Source organism: Euprymna scolopes, chromosome 31, assembly GCF_053919585.1.
Source record: "Euprymna scolopes isolate OS-2025 chromosome 31, ASM5391958v1, whole genome shotgun sequence".
NCBI lineage: Eukaryota > Metazoa > Mollusca > Cephalopoda > Sepiida > Sepiolidae > Euprymna > Euprymna scolopes.
The window spans coordinates 31468328-31479711 of NC_136512.1; the positions used below are offsets into that span (position 1 = coordinate 31468328).

Consider the following 11384-nt stretch of genomic DNA (forward strand, 5'->3'; position numbering starts at 1 on the left):
CATTAACCATTGCCCTCTAGTACCTTCCGGACCTTGATAAGTGATGATTCCTGCGTAAAAAATATAGGGTTCCTGAATAAAATGCGCTAAAAATTGGTGTTATCGTTTTTTCCCTTCCATTTGCAAAACTCAATCATATTCTGCTAAGCCAAAAAACAAAAACAATAATTTTTCTCTACAAAACAACCAAAATAAACACTACGGATGAATACTTGCGTAAGTGCTGGGCCGATTAATCAGAATCGAAAAAAATCTGAAATTTTTGGAGTATCGGAATCGAAAAAAATTGTGCCTATTTTCCGATGCCAAAAACGATTCTGTCAATTGTCTTTGTTATTAAATTCTGTTTAAAGAAAAATCTTCCACTGCTAGTAATAATGATAAAATAAATATTCATTCATTTTTTTTAATGAATAATATTTAAAACTAAAATCTACAGACACGTTTAAGAAAATATCTACATATTTAACATGTGTTTTTACAGTAATCGGGAATAAATAACAACTTTATGGTTAAGTATTTAGAAATTCATGCGGAAACGGGATCGGTAATAGTATTGGAATCAGGAGTTTAGAACAGAATTGGTAATTGTATCGGAATCGGGAAAATATTGGAATCATTTCATCATTAATTTCAAGATATATATATATATATATATATATATATATATATATATATATATATATATATATAATTTTTGCAAAAGCTTTTATGCTCCAAGTTTTATATATATATATATATATATATATATATATATATATATATATATATATATAAATATATATATATATATATATATATATATATATATATATAAAACTTGGAGCATAAAAGCTTTTGCAAAAATGATTGAACCAGAAAGGGTTGATATGCCATAAAATAAAACAACCAAACCAAACATCATGAATGAATATTTGAAGAAATATAAAAAGGCACCAGATGTCATTTTAAATGCAAATCTATTTTTAAATAAACATCTATTTATTTAAAATGCAAATCTTTTTTTAAATAAACATCTATTTATTTAAAATGCAAATCTTTTTTTAAATAAACATCTATTTATTTAAAATGCAAATCTTTTTTTAAATAAACATCTATTCATTTAAAATGCAAATCTTTTTTAAATAAACATCTATTTATTTAAAATGCAAATCTTTTTTTAAATAAACATCTATTTATTTAAAATGCAAATTTTCGACACATATCAGATTCTTTATCAGGGAATGCAGGGAATATATATTTGGGTCAAAATGATTAAACATGAAATACAATGATATGCCGTAAGACTAAGCCACCAAACTGAGCAACATGAATAAATATTTGAAGATATAAAGAACTTGAAGCTTAAGAATTGGATTCTGTAGTAAATAATCTGAAAACGGTTGATATGCCGTAAAAGGAAACAACCATACAAAATCAAAATTTCTTTCTTTCTTAACACCCTTAATCTACTTTGTCTTTTCTTTCTTTTTCTTTTCTTCTTTTCTGCATTGTTTCTTATTTTTCCTTTTCTTTTTTTTTACTTCTTTTACTCTCTTTAAATATCTTTCTTATCCTTTCTTTCTTTTTTTCTTTTCTTTCCTTTAGTTCTACTTTTCCTTTCAATTTTATCCTTTTCTTCTATTTCTTACTAGCGGGGGGGGGTACCCGGCGTTGCCCGGGTGTTTAGAGGTGTGTGTGCTCGGGCAGGGGAGGGGTGTTAATCAAAACATAAGAATAAGCGAAGTAAATATTTTTAAATATTAAATAGTAAATTATTAATTATTTTATATAAAACAAATGTTAAAACTTAAAAAAAATCGAAAAAAAAACACAAAAAAACTAACGTAAGGCAAACGAACGATGTTAAATGTAAAAATCGGAAAAAAAGAAAAGAAAACGCGAATGTGATAGAACCCCCCGAAAAACGAATGTTAAAACTTCTTTAAAAAAGCTGAAAAATACCCCCCACCCCCCAGAAAATATAGAACGTGAAAAATGGCTTAAATAACCCTGTTTCAATATTAAACCTTTAAAAATCCAAAAACAAAAGACGTCTCACACCACGATTCGAACCCCAAACCTTTAAATAATGAAGCCGCGCTCTAACGAACTGAGTTAAGACGACGTTGATAAGTTAGGGTGTTTTTTTTTTAAATATTTAAACTAAATCATGTTCCGACGCCATTTGCGCATGCGTAGAAGCGAACTTGTCATGAGAGAACGGTTTTTGCTGACCCCTCCCTGTAGAAAACTGATGACTTTAGGGTGAAGGAATTAATGTTTTTGGCCAATTTTTCGATATTTGTCGGGCAAAGAATCGAGCTTTAAAACGATACCCATCGTGTTAAAATCCGTGACCCGTGTCGAAAGTTTTTGCGAGACATACAAACACACATACAAACATAATACATACATACATACATACATTTTCGCTTTTATATATATAGATTTCTTTTTTTCTTTTACTTTACTCCCCTTTTGTGAATTCAGTTCTTTTTACTCCTCTTACTTCTCTTTTAATCTCTTGTTTATCCTTTCTTTCTTTCTTTCTTTCTTTCTTTTAATTCTACTTTTCCTTTTCGTTTTTATCCTTTCCTTTCTTTCTTTTCCTTTTATTCCCTTCGTTATTTCAATCGGCCATCTTTACTTATTCTTACTCTTCATTCTCTTTACATCTCGTGTTTATTCTTTCTTTCTTTTTTACCCCTTTTTTGTTTGCTTTCTTTCTTCTTCCATTGTATCTTTTTCTTTGATTCTTTCTTTCATTATTTAATTCTCTTCTTATTCATCTAATTAATTCTACATTCTTTCTAGTCTATATATTAATACGATAGCATGTGTGTTATTTTCTGTGTCACGCTTACATCCGGGTCGTTTAATTGTTATGTACTTACATTTCTTGTCATATATAATTTTACCAAGAATTCTTTATAAGGTTTGGTTTCGGTTCCGATTATAGCTGATGGCACTCAATTCATATATATATATATATATATATATATATATATATATATATATATATATATATATATATATATATATGTATATATATATATATATATTTATGTATTGACATACGAATCCCAGGTTGCTCGAATGACTTGCTTAAATATCACAAAAATAGAAAATAAACAGGAGTAGTTTTCGTGCCTTGTCGTATAATTGTCCTGTCTTACTTTGTCGTGGCAATTTAGTAAAACCCATCGTCATCAATTATTTGATTTATGAACGCACAATCTCCCTCCAAACATAGTTGCTTACCTCAAAATCTGTCAACTCTGGCATCTTTCTCCATCTTGCGCATTGTACATTGCTTTGTCTGCCTAAATTTACTTAATCCTCGTAAGGATTATATTCAGTTGAGACAATATACATAAACCGTTATCCTCGAGTGGCCTTTGGGCCTTGATAAGTGGTGATTCCCTTGTAATTAAAATACGAAAAAAAAGATAGGTTAGGCATATACGAACCACGCTAATTCGCGGTAATTCTGCTTTGGACATGCTTACTTCATATTGACACGTGCATATATGAAGTTTATACGAATATTCAGGAAACAAGGACATATTTAAAATTTCTTCTATTTTTTAAGTAATGGTGCTCGATGCTATGACGTAAGCCATTAGATGAAATCAGAAAAGTAAATACAATTCTCTCAGATCGAATTACCTTTTCGAACCAGAGTCTTAGATTTCACCGGAGGAAGCATACGCGTTAAACAAAGAATCTATATATTAATACGATAGTGTGTGTGTTATTTTCTGTGTCACGCTTTCGTTTCTTGTCATAAATAATTTTACCAAGAATTTCTCATAAGTTTTGGTTTCGGTTTCGATTATAGATGATGGCACTTAAGTCATCTATTTTTTTTATAAATAATTTTATCAAGAATTCTTCATAAATGTTTGTTTCGGTTTCGATTATGGCTAGAAGAAACTCAAGTTATATATATATACACACACACACACACACACACACACACACACACACATATATATATATATATATATATATATATATATAGTAATTTGTGTAGCTTAATCGCCATATATATTTTATAAATTACTAACTATCTCTACCTACGTATTGAGCACTTTTGAAGTAAATACTTAAAGTTTACGCAAAAATCTATACTTTCGTATATTAGGTTTATGTGAGTAAATGAAGTAGTTATATATATATATATATATTTATATATATATATATATATATATATATATATATATATTTTTTCATAAGTTTTTATTTCGGTTTCGATTCAAGCTAATACACCCAAGTCATATGGATAGAATACATAAAAGTAGATAGAACATTAACTCTATGGTAATATATACGAAATCTGCAAGTATTAAAATATCATATTTACGCGTACTTGACGACCTAGCTAGGTCGGGCGTCCCTGTTAGCTTAGATAAATACTCTTGCAGTTTTAACAAAAAAGCTACAATTATATCAGAGCATCTCCATAATGCCAACATCAAAATATTGCTTATGAATAAGTCTCCTGTGGAATTTCCACAGGTCCCGCTAGTTCATTTAATTAATTCTGCATTCGTTCTCACGTTCTCATAATATTAATTTAAATGCCATTATTTACTATTGGACACTATTTTATTAGCCCGTGGGAATTTTCTGAATTTTTACCGTACGAATACATACTTCACATGGACAATATATCTATATAATTATAAAACTCAAATGACCTTGTAACGAGTGATGTAACCCACATTCCGCTTTACGACATCCGGTTGCGCATGCGCGCATAAACATTAACCCATAACAACGTAAACAAATAAATACAAATCGCTTCTTTTGCAGATTTTGATCTGCGCACTGAAATATTAACGTTATTATTTCGAAATTACTATTTAACATGGGAAGAGTGGGGGTGTTTTGCAACTATTCTTTATTACAACTATACTGTCGCTATTTTCTTACAACCAAACAACTTTAATCCGTTGACAAACATAAGAACAATTGTAGTAAAGCCAAGACTACTACTACTACTACTACTACTACTACTACTACTACTCTCTATCCGTCCCTTTTCCTTCCTTCCTTCTTTTTTATTTTTTGTTTACATTTCTAGATATAGTTGTGTGAGAACGGTGAATTTGTTGACACATTTACTAATCTGTTTCAATATTAGCTTTATTTTATTTTATTTATTTAGATTTTATTTTTTGCTTCAGGTTAATTATTGTTTTTTTTAGATTTTAAGTTTCTATAACTTGGTTGAAGGATTCCAATATGTGTTTTTCATTCTTATATTTCTCATCGGTGGGTTCATATGCGTTTTTGCTACTAAATGATTCTTGTCGGCGTTCGATTCGTAAGAAAATCATGTTTAATTTTCGATTTTTGAGCGATTATTTGGAAAAATAGGTAACTTTACATGAATAGGGAGGATTTTTTGAGTGATTCGCCGTGATTTTTCATTTTAATATGCTACATAGGAATATTTCTGTTATGTCAAAAAAACAAAACAAAAGCAAACTATTTTCTTTACGTCACAAGTGTTACGCTCATACATGAGTTCCATAGCTAATATAGCATACTGACTCAACGGGTCACAGGTAGCCTAGTATATATATATATATATATATATATATATATATATATATATATATATATATATATATATATAGGTTAAAGTTATTAAAGAGTGATAACTGATGAATTTAACGAGTTTATTAATAGAACTCAATAAAAGAAGGGCAAAAAATATTTTTATTAACATAAACGCATTTACATAGTTGCGACACTGGACATGCTAATATTTTGGTCAAATGGTCGATTAAACCCAGAGGTAATCACCAGGCGACTTAATAAATGGTTGTTTCAACAGAAGAAACCAGTCCTGAAAGCACACACACACACACATGCACACACACACACACATATATTTCTATAGAAATATATTTTCTTATAATATATATCAATCCTTATTTAAGAAGCTCAATGTAATTACAGTGCAATATAGAGAATAAATGACAAAAAGTTATATTCCAAAATTCATGATGCTGACGATCTTATAATTTATTCCTTTAATTCAGTTGACTTATATAATTCTTGACAGTATCTGTTTTGTAGCGCAAAAATCAATCACTTAATTATTATATCAATCAGTGAATCTATTATACCCTTAAATCATCAGAAGAAATAGCAACCATCAATCCGCCAAAAGGAATTGAAATGTGATTTTACATGGTAAAAATACAAAACTTAGCAGAGAAGCTGCAGATACCTTTATATTTTTCCATTACGCCATATTGGATTGTTTGTCTTTTTTATATATATAATTGTATAAATCAACTGAATTAAAGGAATAAATTATAAGATGGTAAACATCATGAATTTTGGTATATAAATTTTTTTCATTTATACTCTGTCTGTCTGTCTGTCTCTCTCTCTCTCTCTCTCTCTCTCTCTCTCTCTCTCTATATATATATATATATATATATATATATAATATATAACTACTTCATTTACTCACATAAAATTAATATATGAAAGTATAAATTTATGCGTAAACTGTAAATATTTACTCCAAAAGTGCTCAATACGTAGGTAGAGCTAGTTAGTAATTTATAAAATATATATGGCGATTAAGCTACACTGAATATTCCACGTTTCATCCACTCTAGGATTCTTCAGGCGTATGCGCGAATTTTGTGGTTGTCTGTCGTTTTTATATACGCATCTTCTATTGAGATTTTAGTTAGCCAATCAGCTTTCTAGTATCCACCGCACCCTTCCTATCAGCCAATGAACATGCACTTATAGGACAAAGGCCCATTTCATATGAAATATGACTTCCCTGAATATATATATAGCTTGACTGTTGGTAGGATTCGAATCTTGGACCTTATGTATTTCAGTCCAGCGCCCTAATCCATTGCGCTATGTTGCCATAGACAACTTACTGCTTCGTTTTTATCGTTCATCTGTTTAAGTGGTTTTTGTTTTTGATTTTTTAAACGATGGTAATGTTTATGTCTCCGCCTCGAAGAACCGGTGTTTTTCTTAGAAAGTCGCCCAATTTTATTTGGACGTATTATTTATTTATTTATTTACTGCTTTTAAAAACAATAAATAAATAAATAATACGTCCAAATAAAATTGGGCGACTTTCTAAGAAAAACACTGGTTCTTCTGGAGCGGAAGAATAATCCGACCACTTTTCCAGCAACGTTGGCAATGGATTTGATGTAACTCTTCCATTTTCGGTCTGGAGTGCAAGTCTGTTCGATAAGCGTGTCAAATCATGACCTCTCCCAAGATGAAAGCCATTAATTTCAATTTGAGTCGTGAAGATAAGAGCATTGGATGTGTAAAGAAAGAATTTTGGTTTTGTACACATTAAAAGTAACCAGCCACCCTTTTCCCATTGTACTACGCACTCAAAGTCGGAAGAGAAAGAATCAGAAGGTATTGCCATAGATAAATGCATCGTCTGAAGAAATGTCGACGAATAATCATAGAATGTGGGTTTTGCTTAGTACTTTATCCAGTTGGGTCTCTCACGATAAAATTCAATTTCAAAAGTTAGGCTCTTTAGAAGGTTGAATACTCAGTGCGGTTGACGCTCATAATATAATTGCGCATTACTTAGGACTTCTACCCAGTCATGGCTGACGGAACAAGAGCATGCTACTCGCGCGAACTAAACAAAGAGTTCCATTCGAAAATACGTTCAGATTACCAAATTTGACAGAAAGATAGTCGAGTTCGAAAAGATACACCCGAAGAAGATCGGAGGTTATAGTGTCTTCCTAATTTCTGTTTTCGCTTAACCCTTCTTCTCATCTACATTGGTGATGGTGTGGGTAATCGTGGTGGCTAAGTGGATAACGACTCGTGCTGAAAATCCAGTTCGCCCCACAGAAACACTTTAATTACACGCACATCTGATCTTGTGTCTCACCAGTTTTCTTTACGTTTTTCCCAAAGTTTCCCGAGTTCAATCGATCTAACCACCGACCTTCCTCAGGTGTATCTTGTCGAACTCAGATATCTTTATTATACCTGAGTTCGACAAGATACACTTGAGGAAGGTCGGAGGTTAGATCGGCTGAAAGGTTGTGAGAATAACACTCAAGATGAGAAGAGTAGTCCGAGGAATTCAAAGCATACGACTACTACGTCGTATGCTTTGGTTTTCTTTTTAGGCCAAAATAACAATAGGAAGAGATTCAGAATTATTGATCATTTATTTCGTTCCGAGATCAAGAACTTTGGAAGAAATTATGGATAGCGATAGACGTTCTGGTACATGTATGCCCCACCCTTCAAATTTCTGGCTGACATGTTAGGAGCGAACACTTGACACGTCTTGTTCGGCAGAAATCAACTACTTAAAGTCTCGTACTGTCTGGAGACTACAAAATGTGACGCGAGAGTCACGCGTGATTTTATTGCGTCTTCTTCTATCTACCTAGAACGTTAACATTTCTTTCTTTTTCATCGATTTTCCTTTAGCTTTATTTTTGTTATTTTATACCGACATTTACCTTAAATGTTTTGTTTTTTTCAAATATTTTGTGTTCGGAATAAAAATCTTGCTTATTACTTATTTGTGATTTGACCAAGAAGAAATTGGAGGGTTTTTTATTTCGTTATTTATTTCATTTTCAGTGAATTTTATTCAAATAGAGGAATTAGCAATTTTATTTTAGTTAGAAGGATAACAAAACATTTTAGTAAGAACAAAATAACGAAATAGTAATTCGTTCTTACTAAAATAATGACAGAGGAAATACATCTTTTATGATAATAATAAAAATAAAATTTGTTTCGTTTTGTTTTCGAGTTTCTGATTCGATTTTTAAGTTTGATGGACGCGGACGATTTTTTAGCTCTGATTGGGCCAAGGTATTCCGATATTGATGTTTACCTAACTTTTATTATATAAGCTGTATTTTTATACTTTATTATTTATAAAAATTACCAACATCTGATGGTTGGAAAACAGTTCATGATATATATTTCATTATAAAAGTTCTATTTTTGTTTGGTACAAAAAAAAAAAAAAACAGTTCATAAATATTTAAAAAAAAAGCAGTCCATAATATATTTTTATTATAAAAGTAAAAAATAGTACATAAATAAAAAAAAATAAGCAGTTCATAAACATATTATTGAGGGAAAAACATTTCATAAATATTAAAAAACAGTCCATATTATAAAAGTAAAAAAAAAAAATCAAAACAAAACAAATAAACTACATGAATTAAAAAAAAACAGTTCATAAACATTATTATCATAAAGGTTATAATTTTATAATGTTCAAATAAAAACTGCTTGAATAAAACTTCTATTCTTATATTTGCAATAAAAAGGTACATCCTATACAGTTTTGGTCATCCGTAGCTAAAATATTTGACAGACGTTACTTCTGTCAAATGGCTTTGTGATTTTTCCCACAATCCTTCTTATCTAGTGATTACGTAGGTAATGGTGGTTAAGTGAGTAACGCACGTACTAAAAACTGTTGTGTTCCAGGTGCGAACCCTGTTCGTACCATAGAAACACGTTGATTGAACTCACACCTAACATTGTGTCTCTCTCTCGGGGTGTAAGTAAATAAATATTTCTTTTTTTGTCATTTTTTTTTGTTTTTTTTTTTGTTATTTTATCTTTCTTTCATGCTTTCTCTTTTTATTTTTTCAATTTTTGCATTTCTTTTATTTGTCATCTATTTCTTTCTTTTGATATTTTCAAGTTCCTCTTTCTGTTTCTTTCCTTTTTTTCTTTTTATGCTCCTCTCCAATTGTTAACATTTTTGTGCTTGGCCTTTTTGGTTAAGACCAAAGGTCTGTTGTTAATAGATGCTCTTCTTAGCTTTTTAAGCTTTTCATGGCCTTTTGGCCGAGATCAAAGTGTAGTATCTATTCCGACAGAAACCCGAAAGAAAGCAAAGACCATATGTGGGGGCAGCCCCACATATAAGACCTTGGTCAATGTAGGGGGAACCCTTCATACCAATTGTCAATATCCAGCTCCCCTATTCCCTGGGGAGTTGGTCCCCATTTCCCCTTCACTCCTCACATTAAAAATCGGCCTTGTGCCTAATTTGCTCGGTGGGGGAGCAAATAAATGCAGCTTTTCATGGCCTTTTGACCAAGATCAAAGTGTAGTGTCTGTTCCGACAGATACTGCAAGCAAAGACCGCATGTGGGGGTCACCCCACATAAAAGACCTTGGTCAATGTAGAGGCAACCCTTCATACCAATTGTAACTCTCCAGCTCCCCTACTCTCCGGAGAGTTGGACCCCATTTCCCCTTCACTCCTCACATTAAAAATCGGCTTTGTGCTTAATTTTCTTGGTGGGGGAGCAAATAAATACCGCTTTTCTTGGCCTTTTGGCCAATATCAAAGTGTAGTATCTGTTCTTACTACATGCTGTAGTTATGTTTGTAACTTTGTGATATAAAGTGGGGGATCACTTTTCTGTATTAATTTAATGTAAAATGATCACCCATTTTACAACCAGTCAGCCTCAAAGCCATTCAAGTCATTCTCCAGATCATTCAAGATTTTTTTGAAGGATTACAGTTATTTTTAAAGTATTCAAGTAATTCTTAAAGTCATTCAATTCATCCTTAAGTTCATTAAAGTCATTCTAAGTCATTTACTTTTTATTTATTTAAGTCATTTCAGCCAATTTTCAGGTCATTTTTGTTTATCTTAAAGAATTTCATGTCAATCCTACATTCACGCATTCATTCATTACACGAGAGCACGCGCCTAATGGCTATCGGCCTCGTTTCTTTCTGTCTCGCCTCTCCTTTGGGTAACATTTTTCTTCCATTTCGTTTGGCCTCTTCCAGCCGACTTCTGCTTTTTTCTCTCTTCATTTTTTCTTCCACTTTCTCTTTACCCTCATTTTCTTTGTTGACTTTTCTTTCTTTTATTATTGGAATCCTTTAAGATGAGTAATGCATATATTAATTAACGGGGGTGGGGGTGGGACGGCTTTGTCTGGGCGTTAAATACGCTTAAATATATTTTAGTTTGTCCAAATTTCGTATATATTCTTATAGAGTCGTGATTTCAAAAGTGGAAAAAAGAAACCCTAATTGGATGTCATCAGTTAGAATCGAAACCGAAACTGTAGCATTCAAAGTTAGTGACGTTACCACAGTACCAACGTAACACACATGAACTGATTAAACATTAACAATAAACTAAGATGAATGTACAAAATGTTTTTTCAATTTTTACCAATTTTTGACCCCTAAAAACTATTTTAACACTTCATCAAATCTCCACACTAACGTAATGTACTTGCAATAACCCTTATCCCTGAGTGGCTTCCGGGCCTTGATAAGTGGTGATCACTGTGTAAAAAAAAAAAATAAATAAAAAAATAAAGACCCATAAAAGGACAGTCCGTAAA

General features: G+C 31.4%; 1 pseudogene; it reads left to right on the forward strand.

Moving 5' to 3' along the window:
- Positions 1-10329: 10329 nt before the first annotated feature.
- Positions 10330-10468, forward strand: LOC145255994 (U2 spliceosomal RNA; annotated as a pseudogene).
- The last annotated feature ends 916 nt before the right edge of the window (positions 10469-11384 follow it).